General features: G+C 42.4%; 1 protein-coding gene across 1 annotated transcript in view; it reads left to right on the top strand.

Moving 5' to 3' along the window:
* The window catches only part of SPATA13 (spermatogenesis associated 13), a 119352-nt gene that overhangs the window by 7335 nt on the left and 87476 nt on the right, over positions 1 to 24541 (top strand). The gene's annotated exons all lie outside the window — the stretch shown is intronic.

Here is a 24541-nt window from a genome sequence, read left to right on the forward strand (position 1 = left end):
GCCGCTGTTCAAATAACAGCATAGGGCTGATTCACCCGTACCATTCACGGTGACCTCGGTTTAGTGGAGTGCAAGTGGTTAACTTGCAAAGCGTGGGAAAAGGGTACTAGGGCAGAGAGCAGCCAATGGGCTCATTGATGCGAACAGCTTGTACTAAAGAAGGAAGGGCAGTTACATTAACTTTTGGGCGATGTGCCCACAGGTGGTAGAGGCAAGCACTCCATAGTGTACTTGTAAACACAGCTCTCACCCACGTGGGCAGCCATCCAGCAATTGTACGGCCCAGAGTGCTCCGGGTGGCTAATATAGAAGTGAGCAAAAAGGTCCTGCAAGCCAAGACTTACCTTTAGCTTGGATCCCTGTGCAGCACCAACAATGAAAAGAGATAGAGTTGTAAGGCCACAGGTGCAGCAAAGGCTAAGTTTCACGTGGCTCTTTTTGGGAAGCCTCCTGACACAATGACATCGGTCGTTCAGAGCCAGTCTGCACAATAATAGAGGTGCTGGCACCAGTGCTTAGTTTGTAAATTAAAAGGTGACGGTGCCCAAAGCTCTCCTGAAACACGTGGCTGCTGCAATTAAGGGGCATATTTATGAGCCCCTAGTGCCACTGAAGCATCACTTTTCATGGTGCTCCGGTGGCGCTATGTCAAGCGCCACATCTACAAGGTGGCGCTAAGCCAAATTTTGTTGCTTAACACCACCCCTCCACATGGAGCTCTTTGCGTGGAAGGGGCGTGCAATGGGTGTTACTGTGGGTGTGCAACAGCAACACCTATTGCATTTTGCCGCTGCCTCAGATTTACGAGCTTTCGCAAACCTGAGGCAGCGCCAAAATCTAACACCACACAGGGGTGGCATTAGCAAGGCCCAACGAGGAAGAATACTTTTATTCCTCCTCGTTTTTTTCTTTTTCTATGTGTGCTGCATTCTGCGGCACGCATAGAAAGAGCAAAATGCTAGAAATTATTGTTAATGTGCAGGAAGGCGACCCTTCCTGCACATAAACAATAATTTGAAGATGACGCTTTGGCACTTCTGTGTGTGCTTCATCGTGCAGCTTAAACAGAAGTGCCAAATGGCCATTATTGATTGTTTATGTGCAGGAAGGGACACCATTCCGCAAATAAACAATCACACCCCTAAACGCAGACATCCTTGGACTATGGTGCAAGGTTGCATGTGTTGGCAGTGGCAGCTCTGTTTAGTGCCAGCGCAGGGGACAACACAGGGGTGCACCATCTTCAGTTAAATATAGCGCATCTCTGCGTTGTGAAAATGACGGGGGTGGCAATGCCAATTTTGGCTTAACATCGCGCTCCGTCATTTTCCTGTAAATATGGGCCTAAAAGTGAGAGCCCTGAATGCTGAGGCAGCGTAATCCTAAAGCCATCTGGGGCCTCTTTAATCTATTTACATCCACTCCCTGCCTCCTCAGCTCACATTTGCAGCTTTCTCCCATTGAGACGCTATTCTGTCTTTCTTTCCTCTGTCTTTCTCATATGGGTTTCTGCTCGCTGTAATTGCCTGATGCACAACAATAAGTGCCGGCCTCAAAAATAAGTGCTGGTGCCCCCCCTCTGGCTCAAATTAAGCACTGGCTGGCACACAGTTTCCACCCCACAGGGTGACATTTTAGCTGCCTGTTAACGTATACCGACGCGAACGTGCTGTATTTTTAAGGAACTGGTGCCAGATGCCTGGTTTTGAGCACTGCATGGGGAGCATATTTTTAGAATGTGAGTGAAATATGCTCGGTACCCGTCTTTTCTATGATAAAGGCATATTTCAGATGAGTAGTCACGTTCTAGTTACAGTTGTGAAATGGGTGGCATTGCTTTGCACTTATTTGTGATTGTCGTTCGCAGCCATGTAGAGCAGCGATCTTAAACTTTTCTTTGGGCTTACTGTGTGCCCCTAATGAATCAATACTTGAAACTGGAGACCTCCAGACTAAGCAATTCTTACAAGCTGAACCTCAAAGCAATTCAGAAAAATACTGAAACAAGAATACATTAAACAGACACACACAATATCAAATATTTCAATTAAAAATATCCAAAAGTTTAATTTTAATGGGCTGACGGAGTGTTTTAAAATGTAGTGCTGTTTTAAAAAAAAGGCGAAGCGGTGTACTAGATTCTATCATATCACTTTGCCTTTTTTGCCCCTAATGCATGCTTTTTTGTCGGTTCTTACCAGTGATAATTGAGCTGCTAATCTTCCACACTAGATTATGTTTGCTGTAGTTGCACTGCCCCCAGGTATATATGATATGTAAGAATCCCAACTTATTTTTGACACCAGTTTCAAATCCACCAAAAGTTAAAGAACATTTTATATTTCTCAATTTTACATTTCACTTGTTATGCATAGTAGCTCCAATAATCTGCTAACCTTTACTTCTGACCAGTTGCGGGCCCACTGAGTAGGCTTCGCCGACCCCAGGTTAATAGCCACTGATCTAGAGCAAAACATCCTGTGTATGTCAACTGATATGCAATATGACCCAGTGATCGAATATGCTTATTGGACTCCACCTGATGCTCGTCGTTACAGATACCGAACTGTTCGTTGACTGAGTGCAGTGCTCTACTCCCATCTACTGGTAACGTGGGGAATGGCACAAAGAGAGCTTTGTAACGCTCATAAACACGCACAACATTCTCTGCACACGTTCCTACTGGAATTTCGTCACACGGCCTGAAAAAGCTGGAATGCAGAAATTCACAGAGTACGTCTTCCTTTTAACTTCTGCAAATTCGAATTATGACTTTGAAAATGTATTTGTCCGTGAAAGATTGTCAGCGCAATCGACTCCATCAAGGTCTAGGTAGAATATAACCCATCAAGGTCAATCACACCCCTTGATGGGTATGATATTCTACCACATCCTATAACGCGCGTTTGAGCTCTCTGGCTTTACTCCATTCTATGAATGGTCCTGTCTAGATTACCTGAACATCCAGCGATCACAACAGAGCATCCTTTTTAGTCCACGCAGCAATAAAAAAAGACCTCATACAAAAGGCTACCTGCGCATATTTAAATTTAGTGTTGTTATAAGGTATTTAGTAACGGTGGGCTGCACACTTCCAACAGACGGTGTACCAGGAGCGTCCTTTTCACATTATGGACGTAGTGGTTTGAATGAAGTTGGACCCTCACACGATCACACAGTGCCAGAGTCTTACGGAGTTTCCCCTGACCCAGTTAAGAAAAACTCCGTTCTATTTTTGTTGTGAACAAAGTTATATCTTCTCTTATAGTCAAGTCACTTAGGTGCAATACGTTAATTGCAGTTTATTGGATAAGTCACAGAAAAGTTGAATACACACACCTTGCTTAGTAACATTACTTGTGATATGCACAGTTCACAGACGTATAACGGATAGGGCAACGGAGCCTTCTTGTTTGGGTTCAAGAGGATGGGAGTTCTATTGAAGTATGTATACTTGTTTACCGCCGTCATTTTGGCCACTGGACATTTTGTAAGGTGACTGACTGGCGGAAATGGGTTACATTTTAAGGTCGCTGGTCCTCCAGTAATGGTGGTGTGAAGTGCTGCAGGGCACGTGGCACTGAGGCAGGACTTCCTGTGAGACGTCTTGGAGACAGCGCTGCTGATCGTTTTCACCTTACTCTGACACGTTGATAATGTTTGGGTTTGACTCAGCCTAGTAAACTTGGGGTACGAAAGGGGCTTCTCTGGGGTGCCTCTGCAGTGGTGTAGCTAAAGCCCCAATGAGAGAAGTTTATGGACCCCAAAGAAAATATCAAACGCTTTACACTCACAAACGCCCGCTCCCTTCAAGAGCCTCCTAAAATTACTTTAATAACAAGCCTGTAATGTGTTTAAAACGACAGATTGTAGTTCCTCTTTAAAGCTTATTATTTATATTGCATAACTGTAAATCCCACAGTTCCTGTTCCCAGGAGTGATCTGACACTCTTTTTATAAACCAACATTAAAGTCCCAGAGACTGTTTTCATTTGGAGAAAGGAAAAGTGCACAGAGCTCTGGAGAAGATTTTGAATTAGGGATTGTAGTACCTTTTTTTAAAAAGAATTTGGGTGTAAGCACTGATTTTTAGTTGTGAAGCATTGGTATCTTTCTTGTAATTTGTCTTCAATCCTCAGTGCCTTTGTCCTCCTGGTAGGCAGCATCCAGGGAAATGATGGAAAGTTCACAGCACCCCACTCCCAGCTGTGTCTCACTCCAGCAAACACCCTCTTAAGCTATTGTTGGTATGTAAATGTATTCACCTGACTCGAGATATTGTGAGCAGGGCAGGGTTAGTGGAGGGCCACCTCCTCCTGGACTGCCTATGACTTCCCCATCTTTGAACCAATTAGCCATGGTTTGGTTTCTAATTCTGTCAAGTCCAACTACCCCAGTCAGACCCAGTGGCTTACAAGGGCGGCCAGTTGCAAACAAAATAGGTGGGGTGAATGGCGAATATGTAACCCACTGCCAGGCACTAATTAAAACCAGCAGTGCCCGTAGGCTCAAAGTCAAAGTTCTCAATCATGGTCTGTTTTAAACGGTGTTTATAACGGGCCATGATTGAGCGCTCTGGAGTTGAGACTGAAGGCACTGGCGAATTTCTCACAGTGCCCATCAGTGAGTTAAATAAAATAAATAATTACTCACCCACTGCTCCTCTTCGTATCTGTGGCCCCTCCAACACTGGCAGCAAACTTTCAGAGCCTCGTCCAACTCCCCTTTCCCAGTCCTGGCGCTTCTCATGCTGCTAATGTAGCATGAGAGAAGCACCAGGATTGGCTGGAACCTGCTGGAGTGATGATTATTGAAGCACTGGGGAGCCTGTGCATTCTCTCCACCCAGCTCAGACAGCTTGGGTTGGAGTGTTTAAAGTGCGCATGTCAGGCTGGCCGTCGCAAGGCAGCTGGCCAAAGTGACATAGTGCACACTATTCCTCTCTGCTGCTGCCCCACCCTAAGACTTTGCTGCTGCCAGCACAAAAAATAAAATGGCAATAAATCTGTTTTATTACCTATGTATTTTTCGTGTTTCCTGCTCTCCAGCAGAGGGGCGACGCACCTGCGCTCTCATGGAGGCACCGCCACTGTTAAAAGCCAGAGAGAAAATGGTTCTGCTATAAGCAGGGCAAATGGGTCCCTTGTCCTCCAGACGAGGAGTAAAATACAGCCATAATCCAGGTTCAGAGTGCCCTTGTTGACCATGGGCCCCGGTTCCACTGTTGATAACTACGCCATTGGTCAGGCCCGTGTCTACTTCCTTCTTCTCAACCACCCGCCCAGACCCCTCAGGTGTACGTCTCTGTCCGGTGACAAACAAGTGTTTGGGGAAATTCATTACATTCACGAGGCTTATATATACCATTCTCTCTCTAGTTTTCTCCACTCTTCTGTCAGCTCCGACTTTCATTTTATTCTGTCTTCTTTAGCGGTTTTAAGTCACGTTAGAGCATTATGCAGAGTGACTCAAGCTCCTCGCATAACAATACATACACCACGTCGCAAGGAAAGCTGCAATACAACACACTAACACAGATTGTATTCGTTTAATTCAAGGTATTCCTCCCTTGAGGCCTGCCTCACACCTTACAGTAACGGAACTCGAGCCCCACCTTGTGGCAAGTTACGGGTACTGATCTATACAAATCTGCCTGTTAGCTGGATTCCTGGTTTAACTGTTACTCTTTAGGGTTTTCACTCTGCTTTTGTGTGGGACGTTACCTGTGCTTTATGAGGTAAACTGGCATATTGCAAATTACCACTAGACATTTCATGAACTATTAACTTTATATTAAGGAAAGGGCTATTTTCAGGATCGTATGGGTTCCTTCCCTTGTTTAATTTGTGTGTGTTTAACAGTTGTTTGAAAAGTGTTTTTCTTCTTTTCCTTAGTTTCCATGAAGCATACATCTATGTTGTTAACCTGCTTGCATTAAGGGCTATAATTACTACTTACTGTTTGCAAAATACTGGTTAGAACGTGGGACCTTTTTCTTTTGCAAATGCATTACCACCTCCTTTAAGCAGTCGGTAAAACTTCAATGTTTTGCAACCATAATTCAGTAAGAAAAACTTTGATACATAAGATACTGAATCAGTATTGGAAATCGACGTTTACAACATGCCTCTTCCACATACCAAATCCGTCTCCATTCAGGATCCCATTTTAGGAGTCAGAAAAACCTTGCTGGCTCCTAAAAAGGAATTAGTACATAAGAAAATGCATTTTAACTGTCACAACACTAAATTGGAATGGAACAGCTGTTAAAGTGCGTAGCACATCTGGCCTTAAATTCTTTATCGAGTTACATGTAGAGAAAGCTCTAGTTTCTGTGAGGGGCTCACCTTACATAACAGATTGACATTCCCCATACCTACATTGTGACAGGGTAGGTGGGCAGAGAAGCAGGTGTTACAAAAAAATATAGAGCATTGTAAGAATTCAAAGACTAATAAAATCATTAAAACGCAACAGAAAGTAAACAGAATGTAAGCTCCAGTTATCACTTCATTCAGTATTTAAAGGCTCTTTCTAATTTTTTTTCTTACTGTGGCAACTCAATCTTTTACCAAATGCAGATAGGAACATGTGATGTGTTCTTTATAATTGAATGATGTCTATTTAAAAAATATACAAATAAACACATATGCAGCCGATATGCAGATGTAGAGTATTTGTTATTGCTGTTGTCTAGTATGGAGGTGTGATCTTCAAGGCAGTAAATGGAGTTTTCTCACATTGGTTGGCTCTAGCATGGTAACATCATTGATCTGCTCTTTGAACTGTTGTAATAAATGTATGGGTGCAATTTGATCTTTGATTGGTGCACTTCAATGACATGCTTTATTGGGCCACAAGTATTGCAAGTAGCACAGTACACATATTTGTAAATATACATATATGGTGAACCCATATGAATGACACAAAAGTAATTGCATTATTCACTGCTTAAAGGGGAGTTTCAGTTATTTTTGTAAAATAATTATGAAATGCAGCTCCCCAGTGAACGCACATAAGGAAAGTGCTTCTGTTCATTTGCTATTCCTTCTTGTTATTTCCTTAAACAATGTGTTCTTTCTGGTGGCCTGCGGCCCACAATACTGCCTGTGTTTATTATGGATGGCCTTTATTGTCACTTGAACAGATTACAGAAACTACTTCAATGCTGAACTTGGAATTTGGGGCAGACTGCTCAATGCTCATGTATGTACGTAAATGGTATTTACAAGAACCTAGCCACCAGGCAGCAGAGTGCAGTGCATGTTCAGTGACAAGCAAAATTGAAATAAATGAGCAAGAGGGGATGGAGCTGTTGAGGATGGTTATTGTGATGTAGTGTTCTTTAAAGAGGTGAGTCTTCAACTCTTTCCTAAATTAGGGAAGCATTGTGGTGGCCTTGTTGGATAACACATTGTTGTTCCAGATCATGGATACATGGATGAAAAAGGCCCGCTGCCTTTTTGTTTTCTTTTTTACACTTCTTAGTCTGAAGTCTGCTGGTGTTCTGGCTGTGGGTGTGCCAAGATCCACCAGAGATGGTGAACTGGTCAGCAAGATAAGCGGAGGTGCGGGTTGTGATAACCGTGCAAATGATGCTGCTGGTTTTGAACATGGTACAGCTGACAAGGAAAACCAATGGAGTTTCATTGGGATGGGGGTGTTAATATCATATTTCTTCAGGCCCCGGATGCCCCTCAGGGTACCATTGTGGCATCTGGCAGGCCATGGAGTAGGGCATTACAGCTATCCGGAAGCAAGAGTATTGGGGCTTTAACGGCAGCTCAGAGTCGCTTTCTTGAGTAAATAATGTGACTTTCTATGGAAGAGTGAGCTGATTACTGGCCATCTTTTTATTGTTTTTAGAAATGCATTCTCTAGCTGTGAGCTTGGTGTTCAGGGTGAATCTAAGTGATTTGGCATTCTGTGAAAGTTAGCGTTCAAAGCCACCAAGGGCCATGTCATCGAACCTGGTTTGTACTTTATCATGTTTATTGTTCTTGGCAAATAACAGGAATTCTGACTTGTTTGGGTTTGCTTCAGGTAGGCGTTGGACATCCAGGTCTCGTTGATGTGCAAGCAGTGTTTGAAACAGTGGTGAGTTTCAAGTGAAGTTGTGTAGCATCAACATCCTGGTGAATCTTTTTTTTTCTGTTATCTCTGAGTAGAGCACCAAGTGGCCCCATGAATAGGTTGGAAATGACAGGAGACAGTATAGAGCTCTGGGGGACTCCACAAGTGATACTCATCTTTTGTGACCTGGACGTGCCCATGTGAAAAATATGGTGTAATTTGGGAAGGTAGGAGGTGTGCCCTAGTGGAAGGAGATGTAGTCAAGAGATAAAAATGACTTAAACACCGGGGTAATTAATTACCCCACCTCTTACACTTGTCCAAATGTTTTTTCATCCTATATGTCACTTGATTTTGTGCCGAAAAAATTGTGACATTTAACATAGCTGATAGCTGCGTACTGTAGAAATAGGAAATTACGATATTAAAAAAACAAAAACACTCATTTTATGTGACCTTGAATCATACTACAACTCCTATGGATGAAGAGCACTCTGTCTTAGGTCCATCACTAGATTAGCTTACTAGTATAATCACAAAGCTAACTACCAACACATGCCTACATACTTGTATTGATAATATGCCTTGTCTAGCAGGAATTTTGCTGCCATTGCTCAGTCCCATCATGGGTTAGTATATTTCCATGCAGGCACAATGCAGTCTTACCCAATTAAAAAACAAGCATTTAGAATGCAATAGGTCTCGCATATTTTGAACAAGTTGTCATCTTTTGACAACAGTGCCCACGAGCAAAAACAAAAAAAGAAAAACATTAGTTGCATCTGAGAAAAGACGACTTAATAAAATAGAGTTAGATTTAAAAAATAAAACTTTACAATTCTGTTTGTCCTGCTGGGCAAATTTTTCCCGTCACAAGCCTTCTGTTTGTGGGGCACTGGAAGTTAAAACAAAATAGTACCTCAATCACGGGGGGAGCACCGGACGGGCACTAATTAAGTTGAAATCAATTAGTGCTTGATCCTGGCTCCACATAGAGGAACGGAAATGATGCCAGACATGTCTTAACGAATTACGAGGCTGCAAAGAAGAGTGCCACACAAACCAACGAATGGTGAGCAACAGGCCCTTTACTGAACACAACAGCGCCTCGCAAACGAGACCCAAGTGCACTCATAGGCTCGACCCTAAAAATTGTGATATTTTGCTCACTTCCACCTAGTGTCATTTTAGATCTGACTTTGCAGCACATCTGTTTGTTTGACGCATTGTTACCAATTCTTCAGAATGTACATAAAGTGGACTTGGGCTCTTACCACAGGCGTATTTCTCCCACCTCATACTGTAGCTGTTTTTGTACCATTCTCTCTGCTATGGATTGATTGCAATGCGGAAGAGAATATTTAGGTTCTGAAAAGTACACTGAATCGTAACACATTAAATTGTTTAGCCTGTAGATGCACTGTCGACAGAAAGCAATTGTTCTTGCTTCATTTTTCACTGCGTAAGGCTTCTTAAATAAATATTTTAGACTGGCCTCAAAATGTAAGCCAGGCGGTTTGCTAGTACTTGATCTTGTCCTGTCTTCCCATTGGTTTCCTCCAATCAAGCATGATGTTTTAGTTTGGTTTGTTTATGCTTGGTATATTATTTTTTTCTTGAAGCACAGTGTGGTTTTACGTTATTGCAGTGGGTTGTTCTATTGCCACATTACAACACTAAACAAATTAGCAAGTTCTGATATGATATATATTATCTTAATCCAGTACATTGTGGTTTTGCCAATTTCTCCTATTTAACTCCTGGTCCAACATAACATATTTATGCCATGTCCCATGCCTTTGTAAGTAGTAAATCCTTCTACACATTGCCTTGACTTGTATTCATTCAGAATCTTGTCTGTAGCTAGAGCAAGGTCACCAAAGGTGCTGGGTTTACTTATGGATCAGAGCGCAGGGGTTTCTTGCCATTTTGCCCTGAAAGTGTCCGTTAGTTTCCAGAAGGATGACCACTTTGGATTTGTGTTCTTCTCGTGATTTTCAAAGAATTGATGCTGAGTTGTGTGTTGAAGGGTCTTTCCACTGCTTTACCCAGTATGTTGCCTTAGCTTTCCCTCCGATTTGTACCGTGCATGGTATCAGCATCAGTGAAGATTGGTTCAGGAGATGATTCTTGGAGCTGGGAAGAACTGAGCCAATACTTGAACTTTTAAAGCCATAGCTACAGCATCCCAAGCACTGGGACCCTCTTTGTTTCTGTAGCACTCTAGTTAGGGGTTGGCTGGGCTTTTCTTTTAGGAACGGCTGTGCTGATAGTGTTGGATATGGCTGATCTTGGGATAGGGAAAATCTGTGAATTACAAGCATAGTGAGACCCAGAGTCAAACAATTGCCAGAGATACGCTGAAAAGGGGGTGTCAGGTGGGCTTCATAAAAGGATGCAGTAGCATAGGAGTAAGGCACACAGCAGAAAATTAGAGGTGTGTGTAGGTTGAGCTAAGGGGTGTTTAGGTTGTGACTGATGCAATAAGGAAGTGGAAGTCACTGGAAAGATTTAAGATTGAAATGTCCGATCACGAGGCGGTCCATTGGACCAGAAGGAAGAGTATTAGGCGTAAAAGGTACCATGTTATTGTTTCCGGCCCAACAAATTTAATAATAATATCAGCCCGTTCTCATCAACCAAAATTCTGGAATTGAATTTATTTATATTGTAGTCAGCCCACTGTTAATTAGGGGATGCTAGCACGGGGATACAGTAAAGAACACAGATTTGTTTTCCATGTATATAATGTACCTGAGACTAAACACTATAGACGATATATGCCATCAATAACCACTATATTGTCTAGTGCAGTGTTTCCCAACCTTTTGACTTCTGAGGACCCCCACTTTATCAGTGCTGAAACCCAGAGACCCTCGCTGAATCATTATTGGAATCCGAGGACCCCCAATGAATCATTACAGAAAGCTGGGGACCTAATCTGTTAATATTATTTAATTTTCTAAGCAGTCGCGGACCCCCTTAGGAGGCTTCGTGAACCCCCAGGAGTCCCCAGACCACAGGTTGGGAACCGCTGGTCTAGCGTCACTAGCACAAAGTGATTACCAAATTATGTGACGTATAAATCGTTGCAATACCAAAACACTGAAGAGTGACTCTGAGAATACTCCAGTAATCTCAGCATGGAGAGAAGTGGCTAATTTCATACAAAAGGGCAGAACGTTAGTGCGGGGTAAAGTGGTGTTGCTGGGTAGGAACTGGGAAAAGAGGGCATAAAGAACGGTGCACAGGTGCGAGGCAGAGGGGTCAGTCCCAATAGAAGGGGGCCCTAATTACACCAAGTACAATAGAGGGTGAGTATGTGTCCCAGATCCCAGTTAAGAACCTCATAACTGCGGTGCAGTGTTAAGACGGCACTCAAGATGGTCTTAAAATTAAGCCCAGGTGAAACTTCAGTTACCCACCGTAATTTACATGGCTCAGGAATTTGCTTCATGCTTCTTATATGGAATTCACAAAATGATGCCATTATGTGCCGCCAAGCTATTACACACATTCACAGCAAAATTACAGCACAAACAACACGAATGAGCTGGTGCAGCTGTCATTCGTGTTATTTGCTTTTTCGTCACATTTTTTTTTTTTTATAGCACAAAGCGCATCCTACTGTCCAAAATGTCATAATTTCATTTTGTGTAATTCTCACAACATTTTACATGATTGCATGAATGTCATGCAGCCCTACTTAAAATATACACATTTAAGGTAGACGGGTACAACTGAGTGTGCAATATGTAGTCCTCTCCAAATTTACTGTGCCCTGCATGAAGTATAGTCCGGGCCACTGGAATTATGCAATTGTGCACCTGTGGTGATTTTCACATATTTTATGGATCTGCTGTAGTTGCCACATAATCCATCATCTGTCAAACAATCTGCTGATTTTAACAAAGAAAAATTGTTTCTAACTCAGACGGTTCAAAAGTTACTAAAAATGCAGCAACACGTGTTTGCTGCTCAGTAGAATGCCCTTTGCTAAGCTGGACTGGTTATTTTTATGTAGCTCTTTGCTACATTTGTTTGTTAAACTGGAACTAATAGGGTGTAACTAATGCCCATACAGTGTTACCAAATGTAAAAACGATAAAGTAATAAAGTTATACTATTACAAAATGTGCTGCATTATGCCGTATAATTTGGATTTACTTGCCCCATAATTTACACAACCCTGTCGCGTAATTTTGCCCTCTCCTGCCGCATAATTCCAGTGTCCCTGAGCATAGTGCTGCCTCGAGTTAAACTAAACTACATGCTTTTGAAAGTAAGAGAAGCGGAACGGGTGCAACCCTGACTGGAAGTCAGAAAGCAGGCTGGAGACTGACAGGAAGTGTCCAATTTCAGAGTGAGAGGAAACGCAGAAGCTGTGTTACTTTGATGCTGTTACTGCTCGTCGTCCCGCTCATCTGTCACGTGATTGGATCTAGGGCCGTGCTATGTTTCCGGAATACATGCCCTGCGGAAGCGCTTCATGCAATCGAGTTCTTTACTTTTTCTTTGGGGACTGTTTCTAAAACAGGCTGCCACATTTCCAGTTTAACTCATTTTGACACATATACACAGAGAGGAGTCCGTCAATTCCCCGGTTTAATTATTTCAAAGAGGGCCTTCCTTAGAGTGAACCCCAGTGCTATCAGTCATGGCTGCCGGGCTGACAGCTATTCTGTTTGACGCCATGGGGGGATGTAAAAGGGAAAGGTCCGTGTGTTGTTTCTAGGTACACACCGGACCCTGGAGCCCTACAAACCGCCATATGTAAAGTGCATTTGGTAGCATACTAGTTAGTGTTAACTTAATTTTTATGTAGACCATGAAAATAGATGCATGTAAGCTGAGTACATTATAAAAACGAAAGAATACAGATTTAAATGTCAAATGGATGGGCTCTGTATCGTCCTGCTTTTCATTTATCCCGTCATTCAGTGTATCTTCAATAAGCTGTTTTGCTTTGTCAGAGATGTGTCTCGCAGGGTCTGATAGTGTTATAGAAGAACCGAGGTACAAAAGAAGTATTCATTTCTTTTAATCCACAGAATCTTCAGAAAAGCAGATGAGAGCAGCCTGCAATCTGTTTTTATTACAACCTGTTTGTTTTCATTTATACTGCCACCTTCTTCCGGGAAGAGATTCCGGTTATGCTTCTGTTTTGTTTGGTACTTTAAGTTTCATTTTGTCTCTTTTCGTGCTTCTGTTTCTTGGCTTCCTTTCTCTGAGATTGTCATTTAATTTTACTGAAAAGTGTGAAGCTTGGGAACAGAAGTTGCGCCGTGATTCTCCAAGATTGCTCTGTGTGAGTCTCCTTAGACTGTTGTGTATTAATCCATGTGTGGTTTTTCCACACGAAGCTCCAGGCGGTGGGAAAGTGTGGGGGCATTGTCCCTAAACGTCACGCTTTTTTCAGAGTTGTCCCTCTATTGTCCTTGAAGAGCCCTGTCATGGATTCCAGCTCTTCAACCACAGCATTTTCAGTGACAGGTTCAATTTCCTTCTCTTCACAGCGTGTTAGATAAAATAGTGTCAAGTTCCACGTTTGGCTCTCGTCACACTAGTTAAGCTCCACTGGCTTGCAGCACTGTAGTTGTCTCGCTATACGTGCTCGGCTGCTTTCATTTGCAAATGTTCTGTCTGTGCTGCTTTTGCTCAACAGAGCTCATCCAGTAGGAACAATGTTCATAGCAATAAGTCAGAACAATACATCATAGGTGGTTAAAAAGTGGTTGTGATAACGAATGGGACATTATACTGACAGTGTATTATACATATATTTTCACTTAACATCACAAAATTAACAGCGTCGGGTAGATGAAGTCGTTTGCGCATACTCGCACAGTGTTTCACCAACTGTCAGTATTGTGACCCCATTTCCTGTTTCAAAGCGGTACAGCTTCTAGACCACAGCACGGATCAGGGTAGAAGCAGTTGCGGCTCGCTGCACTCTGAAGGGGCGGGGTGGTAGCAGTGTACGGGGGGGGGAAGGGGCATTTAATAAATACATTAAAAAAAAAACATACCTGCTCCGCTCCTCTTTACCTCATCACTGCAGGCAGACATAGGCTCCCGGCCTGCCCTGTGGCCAATCCTGACGCTGCTCAGAGCAGCGTCAGGATTGGCTGGGAGTGACCAGGCAGGGCGCTTCCAGGCAGACTAGGGGCCTCTGCCTTTTCTCTTCAGCCCTGCAACACAGTGCCAGGCTGGAGAGAGCACAGTGCGCATGTGTGTTTGGTCGGCCTGAGGTGGCCTACCAAACACACATGCTCATCGTCGCCATCCCACATTGTTACGCCCCTTTCACATCTGTTTGCAGCGTCTGCTGCTGGTGGGGGAAAGGGGGGGTGGAGGGGGAGGTTTTCACTCCTCCGTCATAGCAGAGGAGTCGTCGCTAGTTAGAAGTTAAAAGAGAGTGGAACCTTACAGCTGGTCAAGAGAAGCCCTGTTGCCTGCTGGGGCAGAGAAACTCTGCAGAGAGCATTTGCCAACTTTCAATACTGCTCTAAATGCTCGGAAATGCTTAAAATATGTAATACACCAATATATTTTCCAAGTATTTTGCTTGAAGGTGTGTGTGTGTCTGTGTGTGTGTATATATATATATTACAGATAACGTGCTTGTTGTCTACCCACTGACAAATAAAACAGACAGTCGTAACCAGATGCACTCCAAATTCAGCAAGTTTAGATTGTCCCTATTTACTAAACTAGTTTTGCATTTTGTTTGGTATGGGGCAAAGGGAGCGCTTATTTAGTCTTGAGTGTTTGTCTGCACCTATTAAATTGTTTTCAGAAACCATTAGCATGCGAAATAAAAACAACTTCCAACACAAGGACACAGGAAAGTAAACTTGGCATTGAATATTATAGAATGTGATTTACTGCTACAGTGCTGGCTTTGCTGGGACCCTGGTTCTGTGCTCCCCAGTGTGAGTTAACCACTGTGGAGCACAGCAGTACTCTCAGAGAGACAGTCAGTTTTACTACACATCTTATCACTCAAGTGACACCTACTGATAGTATCTTCTGGGGCAAAATTCATGTTTTTGAATCAGTAGTACTTGTTAAGCGGGAGCTTTTTACCCCGAAGAGTCTCAAGGTGCTGCGGGTGCTGCTGGCATCGTCAGGCTGCTGCTGACGGTCAAAGAGACAAGTTTTAAACTGCTTTCTGAAGTGCTTCAGGGAAGGGGAGGTGGGCAGGCGGAGGTCGTTCCAGGATCTGGCGGCTAGGCAGAAGAAGGACAGCCCTCTGGAGCTTTTGTGGCAGATGCTGGGGACATGAACTTGGACGAGGGAAACTGGCAACATTTTGCCAAATTGAAACTGGCATAACTTAGCCGCTGCCAAAAGACGAAAAGAATTAGTTATTTTTACACTAACTCCCTTTGCTTTTAACATGGGCATGTGTCAGTGCCTAATCGTAAACCCCTCATTTTCCCATATATCCACCCAGACCACTTGATACTCAGAGTGCTGGACCTGTTTTACTCTCCATAATCAGACGAATACTTCCACAGAATTTGAATACATTGGTGCTTATGCAAGCCTTTACCTGCAGTTCCCTGGTGAAACATAACCTGTTTACATAAATGAAACACATATTTCTATGTGGAATATAAATCAGACATGTCCAACATAGGTTCTCGAGAGCAGGTCACTGTTTGAGATAGTCATTCCAATTATGTATGTAAATGTATGATATTTTAGAATGATTTGTATAGCACCCCCATCTGCAATCTTATTGCGCTGCATGAGTGCTTGTACCTTCAAAGTATTATCACCCAGATTCCATTTCAGATTGTAGTCTCATTTCTGGTTGATTAAGGAGAGTCATCAGTGGTGGAGTTTGGTTTATTTGTTATTATGCAATATCTATGTGCATAATCCCTTGTGGACAAATGTGGTGTAAATCATTTATTTATTTATAATTTTCCTAGAATCAAGCAGAGGTTTATATATTTATTAATCCCTTTCTATTGCACGGCACAGTTCATGTAGACCTAAAACATGTTATTGTGGCACCTTTGCTGGAGAACATCATGTTTACTTCTCCATAATCGTGATACACCACATATCCAAATTTTGTCCAACTTTATCTGTGGAGGCTTACATATACATTGCTTGTTACCACAAACGAATGTGTGTGGCATCTCACCCCTTTGAAAACAGGACAGTTTGTATTAAAATGTGTCCGACATTAGGGAAATTGTGTTCTTCTGGGCTCACAACTCCATGTCCAATCTTCCAGAAAGTCTTGAACTGGTGGTGTCTCTGTCGGTGGCAGCGGCAAAATTATGCCAGTTACAGTTTGTTTAGAAACCAGTCTCCTAAAATATGACATCTGTGAAACCCTGCCTTTATCATATATTGGTAGTGTATTGTCACTGCACCAACATGCATTATGGTTGAATTTCAGGGTCTAACAACGAGCTAATGTCACAATGCACAATAAAATAATCCCTAATTTGTGATAAGTAAAAGTCTTCCTCTCTTTCTCACGCATTCACCCATATGCCCCCACTCCCTCACTCTCTTTCACTTTAGGTGGATGCATCATGTTTGTTGCCATTGAATAGGATGCAGTCAATGACTCACTGGAGGCGGAACCATGTTCTGCCACTCCTCCACCATCGACCAAAGATTGCATTTAAAACTATAAAAATGGTTTATGACATCACAGGGAGAGTTACTAGTGACCAAGTTAATGTTGTTGCTTAGAATGATCTGGTCTGTGTGTTACGGCGCTGCAGTGTCCTTCGCGCCCCTGGCAAATCTAAACGCTACTGCTTAGAAAAAAGCCACACACTGTGAGGTATATTTTAGACCGACATTTTATATACCCAGGTCCTCAAAACCTCTTGGAATTTTGGGATCTGATATCTGTGTGAAGGACACATTGATGGACCTACCAGTCCTATGCTGCGAATTGTGGAGAGAAAGTTTTATTTACAAAGTGTTGGTTGCAAATGTCTACAACAGTTTGGGCTGCCAAGAAGATCCTAATGCATAAACTCATCAAGTATTTATAGCATGGACTCAGGTGGTTGAAATCACAGCATACACACCCTTGTCACACTATCTCCAGTAAACCATGAAAAAACTCCAAGGTTCATGACCTACGGACTGTGCCCTCCTGCAGTACCCCAAAAAACATGAATCATGATTTCTGTCGACGCAGGTTCCTCATGTTTACCTGATGTCACTTCTCGTGGAGTTTCCATAAAAGAAAGTTCTTACTTCTGCAATACCAGACTTTGCAATCTTCAGAGGAAGCCTTCAGTTGTGAAATAGAGACATGTCACTTGGAGGCTGTCGTACACTATGAGGAGGGGGGCTGGGGGAATGCTGCTAGCAGAACATGGCAAAAAGATATGTTGAACGTGCTTTCCATATTTCATTACTCTAGTGGAATATGATTGATAAGGAATGTAGGACTGACACGCAATGTATGTGGCCCTGTCATGTAGATGCCATATGTTTACAGATTGTATTGTTCAATGATGTTTTAACATGTTTTATGTCCGTGGAATCTGTTTGATTTCAGATCCCCTAAATCAGTGCCTGGCGCAGGTTGCACTTAAAACCAGAATCACACATAAATTATCTGATTTATAGAGAACAGGCGCTCCCCGAACCAAAGAAATGCAGCTACACAGAGCCGTTCAAGTTTTTTGTTGTATATCGCAGACAGGTTTCTTAATACGCAAACCACTCACTTGAACAACGATGCCATGCACAGTAAACACGCACCCAGTGCCCATTCACCTATCTCCATTTCATTTAAGAAGCACAGCGGAAAAGCCAGGCTCATTCCCCACATACACTCAGCTTTTCTTATAACTGGTAAATGCAAACACTGCCTTTTTACTACTGAAACCGAGACACAATTTATCAGGTAATTGAACCCAGCTTTCATATTCAGAGACGCATAACATTAACTCAACCGTACTCAAATGTAGAAACAACCTCACAGGCAAACAAAACTTCTCCTTGGGGAAAGTTTTGTTGCAAAGCTTTTTCACAATGCATAGAACGCCGCCCCCATATTTTATTGTAATAGAATTTTTATAGCGCTTACTACCCCTGACGAGGCGTCGAAGCGCTTTTTGGCGAGTAGCAGGCTACTCTGGAACCCAAAAGGAATTAGTGGTGCAACCACCACCAAAGGCCATCTGGCTTGTAAATGAATGTAGAAATGTAAATGTTGTTTCTCGATTTAATGCTGTAACCGATGCGACAAAGTACACCAGAAGTTTTTCGCTGTATTAGTTAATTGACCCACAAGAGTACTTTTAAATACACTCTTAATTGCCTTTGTAAATTAGCTCCACAACGTCGAACTCCTTAACATGAAGTGCCAAAATGCTGTAGTTCTTTCTGCTGGTGTCCTGACTTAGAGAGCTGTGCAGAGGAGGGGATGTGCAAAATGTGTATAAATTGCTTTTATGTTATAACTCAAAATTAAAAAAAAAAATAGATGTAATTACGTGAAATGCAAATACGTAATTTAGAACAATTTTAGAATGAAAGGCTGCCTCATATCAGGTTTTGACATGAAGAAACATTTGGTGCTAAGAAATAGCGCACAAAACACAAGCGCCACAGCCACTCAAGCTGTGTTGTTCCTGTGGTATCATTTTGGCACAAATGGGTGCATAAGTACTCAATGTGGCATAATGCCATAATTTCAGGAATTTTGCATAACAAGCATATCACGAAATTACTGAATTTACATAGGCTTAAATTACTTACATTTGATCAGTGCCCTGTATAGCTGCTGTGTTGGCACCGGCTAATACCAAAATGCATCTACGAAGAGAAAGAAAAACACTATTCTGTACCTGAAGTTGTGTACATACAATGAACATCCCACAGGGAAATCTAGTTGAAAGATCTTAGTCACCAGGGATTAATTATTTTCAAACAGTTGACATCAAATATCCCATAGCTGCTTGACTGTGGGGGTTAACAGAAGTTGGCAAGTGGACCATCCTCCGTTTTCCATCCACACTTTACTCATGCACCATGCATTATTATTGAGCCTTGCCACAGGTTAAAATGGAAAATGATTGGGCAGTGACAACCGAGAGGAACACTGCACTAGTATATCACTAAATATCATGCTTTATTCACTTTTTTTATAAAGCATCACTGCTAGTCTCTTATTCTGCTAGTATTCTAACAACAAATCGATCAGTATATATTCTGTGCATTATGTGCATGATGGTTCTGCATATGTTTTATGTGTATCTTGTTTCTTTTGTTGGCTGAGTGTGTTAGGAACAACAGAGGCCAACCTATTTTGCACTGAAAAGCATTCTTGCTCTTGCTGGGTGCAGAGCACATACCAGTATTCAATAAAGAGGCCAACTCTGGTTGAGGCATACATGATTCCAGAGATTGCATAAGTGCAGAAAACGTTGTACCTTGACCTGCCTTAAATAGTCTTTCTTGACCCCTCTGAATTAATGGCACACAGCTGAGAAGAGAATTGAAAAAACAGAAAATCCAATTACAACTTTGCCACGTTTTGAGAAATGGTAATATCATGCATGGCAGTTTGTGTCTCCTTTACTATAGACATCACTATAATATCTGAGACATTTATTTCACTAGCAGTTACTGTATAGCTGTGATAAACAACACAGTGCTCCAACTTTGTGCTGCGGTTTGCGCTAAAGCACTGCTTAATTTGTCCTTGTGCAGAGCACCAACACTTATTTTTGGGGGAGGCAACACTTATTTTTCTGCCTCAAGCATTTACTGCGAGCAAAAGACACATATGGGAAAGACAGAGGAAGAGAATATTGACAAAAAGCGTCACAACTGGGGAAAGCAGAAAGCTGCAAGAGTGAGCTGAAGGGGCAGGGAGTGGCTTTAAATGGGTTGAAGAAGCCCGAGATGGCTTCAGGATTACGCTGCATCAGTATTCCGTGTTTGCACATTTAATTGAAGCAGCCGTGTGTTTAAGAGAAGGGCTTTGGGCACCAGCACGTTTTTATTTACAAATTAAGCACTGCGCTAACGTGTTGATCTGCGATGTAGTTAGCTCGTGATGCATTCACAACAGTGCCATTTGCCTTGAGTGTTGTCAGTGTATGAAGCTATAATGACTCTTGATGTACTGGTTGACAAAAAAATAAATTATTGATGTTCTCCAGCAAGACTTTAAAGATATTCACCTATTTAAACTGATGAGCTGTCTTACATGATATGCTGTTAATTAGGAACCAAAGACAACAGAAAAACAGTGACCAGCCTACACACCAAAAACTGTGTACTTTGATCTCCTTTTACCAACTAGCACCAATGAGTAGTGCTATAAATACATTCTTATTGAGAATTAATTGTGTTCTCTTGTATGAGTACAGTGCAAACCACCAATTGCTGTGTACGACATAATAGGGGTGATAGTAGATTTCAGGTTCACCCCTGAGGAACTCCTGATAGAAAGCAAATGTATATTATTAACCCAGTGGTACTCAATTCATCGATCTATCTTAGAAGGATGGAAGGCTGAGTGGATCTAACGAGATTCAATCCTTTGCCCGTGCTGGTGGAGCAAACACAGATCTCTGGGGGTGAAACATTGATCCAGTGAGCCACCAGACCTACTTGTTAGGGAGGTAGAGTTCAATCGAGAAAACGGCTGAAGCCTATGTGTGGAGGTGGAAAAGAGCATCTCTGGTACATCAATTTATCACCTCATCACTGAAAATGTACATGCTTGTTCTATAGGAAATTGTTTCTCTCATCTGTTGTGATTCGCTGAGACCAGACCTGTAGGTCCAAGCATATGCACTGTGTGAAAGATGAAAGGCACTGCGGCATCAGTGTGACTTACCGCTCCGAGTTCCCTGCTGTGATTAAGTACTCCTCTCTCAAGGGCCTTGCAATTTGCAGATGGCTATTTAACTACTTTGTGCACAAAGAATAACAGAACACATGTAGCGGGGGCAGATTGCAATACTGCTTCTATGGGAACATCGTCAGGCTCCCTCTGGCACATGCAGCACCGTTTGCTGAGCTGCTGCCAACGTAAACTGATTTTGAATGCCCTTTCCCTCTCTAAATATCTTGTTCTGCAAATTACCAGTGTCGAATTTGTTCCCCGCTGCCTACTTTCCTTCTGTTCCTTTTTTTCCTATCATCGTCATATTGCATTTATTATTGATCATGCCACCTCTTTCAAATGCTGGAGACTGCTTGTGTGGAAGTTATAGAGAAGGTATAGATTTTATGAAAAAAGATGTAAATGATGGGACCTAGATGATAGCAATTTTTTTTTGTGAAAGCAAAGCACACACCTTCAAAAGTATTTTTCTCCAGCACTGAAATGAGTGCCAAGGGCGAGTTTCCGTTTCAACAGCCTCACACCTGCAGACCTTTCTGTAAGACGATGCCACATCTCTGGGCATATGTTTGCAGTCATAAGTTCTTAGTTCTGACATTCATCAATGGCTTCCAACAGTACTGACCCTGACTTTGGGGTGGTAATCCTAATAAAGAGATAGCAGAGGGATGAGTGGTGTGTTAGCAACGAAGAGTCTTTCCTTTATTGTTTATTGTATGACAATTTGAAATATGAGTTATTGGTACGTTTGTGGCTCCAAGAGGACCCGTAGCTGGATTTTAGTGAACGATGCATGAAGCAATGTTGTAGCACAGCTCAGCGGGTTAACGAGTCCCTGCTAAATCAGTGATGACCAATGCCAACAAGGTCGACTCTGCCTTCCATCTCTGATGTTAGGCTGATAAATCGAATACCAGGAAATTGGGCTATAATAATACCAGCCATTTGAAGAGTTTAGAAAAAGAAAAGAGATGTGTAAAGGAGTTTTTAGTATAATGTTTGCGTGCCGACATCTCATCATGCTTGCCAAACACTACCTTTGCGTTGTGTTGAGTGTCTAAAGCGACAGCTGGGGAAGTGTGGGCTACAAAAAGGCTAATAAAATAAGGAACGCTCCTTCCGAAGCCCTGTGCACGTCTGGGGCAGGGTCTTACCAAGATGTGCGGGAGAGCAGTGGCCGTACGCTTAGTGCTTGATGGCACAATGTCATTTGCTGTAACCAGGCTGGCGCTAGTTAGGAAAGAAGAACACGTGGGTGGCAAACATGGTGGCGGTGCCTGTGTTCATACTAACTATTGCCCTTGGGCATCTATACCAGATAACGTAGAAACACCAAACACAGAGTTCCGCGAGTGGAAAGCTGCCTGTGTGTGTGGGAGTATCTACACGTGGATGTTTCCATACATACTTTAATATGAACATTATAATTGGCTGTTTTGTGGCTCCTTTGAAGTCGAGGAGGGTATTGCAGCTGACCTGAGCACGTCTCAGCTTCAGAGTGTAAAATTCACACCCAGTGAATAAAAGTACATCCCTGGACTAGAGATTTAATTGAGTGACGTAGTAGATGACATCAGCAGATCTTTTCAAAGCAAATATGCCTCTGTGAGCCCCTCTCCCGACAAATGTCCCTTGGGTCACGCTAAAGCTTGGTCACGTGTGCCCATTGTCCCTATTTTTAAACAAGCATTTGCAATGCAGTGGGCCTCGTGTTTGCTTGAGTTAGAGTTATTAGCGTTGTAAATTTTGAACTGGACTTTTCTTGCAACATAAATTGAAAATAAAATGTAAACAGTTGACATAAGCAAACCGATTCAAAGGGTCACCGTTGCCATGAGCAAAGGAGAGACACAAAAGGAAAAAGAAGTTTGCTCACAGTCAAATTTATTGGCAAAAGTGCAATTATCCATGTAACAGGATCGGTGGCCAAGGCACAGAACCACCCCAAGGAGGGACAAACATAAAACATTTACCAACTAAAACAAATGATTTTAAAAGCCCAGATACATACCAACACGTCGGAAAAGCAGCGCTTATGCGCTTCTATGCTGGACCTAAAAAGGCTCCAAGGGAAATACACAATGGTATTGTCCTGTGTCACTAATATATTCCACTGCCAAAATAATGACAGAATTGTGTTGGAGCGCTTACAAACTTGTGCGAGTGAAGAAACATGCTGTCAGAGTTGTAGTTTGGTTTGCTCACTGGTCTTGGGACAATTGAGCAGCGCCTAAATTTATATTTTTCAATTAATAAATACAGAGTGGCAAGGGAAGGTATATTTAGCCTTCATAGACTTGAATTTGACGTTTGATTCTGTTAACAGGTCAAAGCTTTTTAGTATTATGATGGGCCTTGAGGTAGAGACTAGTATTGTAAATGTTTAAAGGAAGCTTCATTCAGATGTGACCACTAGTGTAAGATTCAGTACAGCTGGGAAGACCACTGAAGACTTTAGGCTTGATAGAGGTATCCGCCAGGGCTGTGTTCTGGCCCTTTTTCTTCTCTCATTACATCTCAAAGGACTGAAGAAACATTTGCTGGATCTCAGTGTTGACTCCCCACAGGTAGGCAATTGCAGCACACTAGCACTGATCTATGCTGATGGTACAGTTTTATTGGCCAGAACCTCAATTGCTTTGCAGTGATTGTTATATCAGGGATGTGCTTTTATGGGCAGTTTGGATTTGAGGGTTAATCAGGCAAAAACACATACAATAGTCTTTGCACATCGGAGTAAGAAAAACAAGGTTTTTAGTGTGGATAGCTCAAAAATTAGTAAAGTTCCTTTGCATCCTTATTGGGAGTACTGTTTGATGACAGCCTTACCTGGGGCCTTTTGAAAGGCTCTAGCGCAGCTGCTTTGGCGAGAAGCACAGAGGCAGTCCTTAGCTTCATGACTGGGTTGGGCAGCAAACCTGTTAAAGAATTATTGAAAAACTATAAGGCAAAGTATTGCCCAATCGCCACCTACGGGGCTAGTATATGGACATTATTGAGAACCCAGGGCTGGAGAGGGTCGAGAACAGGTTTATAACAAGCCTTTTCAATGCAACGGGTCTCGCATTCGCTTTAATTTAGAGCTATTACCGTTGTAAACTCCTAACTGGACTTTTATTGCCACACAAATTAAACAGAAAATAAACAGATAAAGTAGTCCGGAAATCATGCTGAAAACATCAAGCCTCGTAGGTTTTTAGTAGTTTACCGGTGCTATGTAGGTGAGTTAAACACCGGAAATGCATGACGTATGCATGCCTTTCACAAATGAAAGCAAGCGGATTTTAAAAGGCAAGTCCATGAACCAATGAAAGTGACTGACGTGACATAGGTGTGGTTGGAAGCCCAAAGAGAGATTACAGGATGGGACGGAGTGTTTTGCGCTCGCCCATAAAAAGACTATTAGCCAGTCTGAAATCCACCAGTACCTATATTTGACACACTGATGGTGGGTTAGGGGATGTAAATTAGCTGGTGAAACTACAACCGCTCTTGTTATGGTTGAAGATATGGACCAATGATGAATCCTCAGTTAATGGGACAGTAACAGCTGATTGTCTGAAATTGGAACAAAGGCTTAAAAATACCCTGGATTTCATATATACATAA

This window comes from Pleurodeles waltl, chromosome 8 (assembly GCF_031143425.1).
Source record: "Pleurodeles waltl isolate 20211129_DDA chromosome 8, aPleWal1.hap1.20221129, whole genome shotgun sequence".
In the NCBI taxonomy this organism is placed as follows: domain Eukaryota; kingdom Metazoa; phylum Chordata; class Amphibia; order Caudata; family Salamandridae; genus Pleurodeles; species Pleurodeles waltl.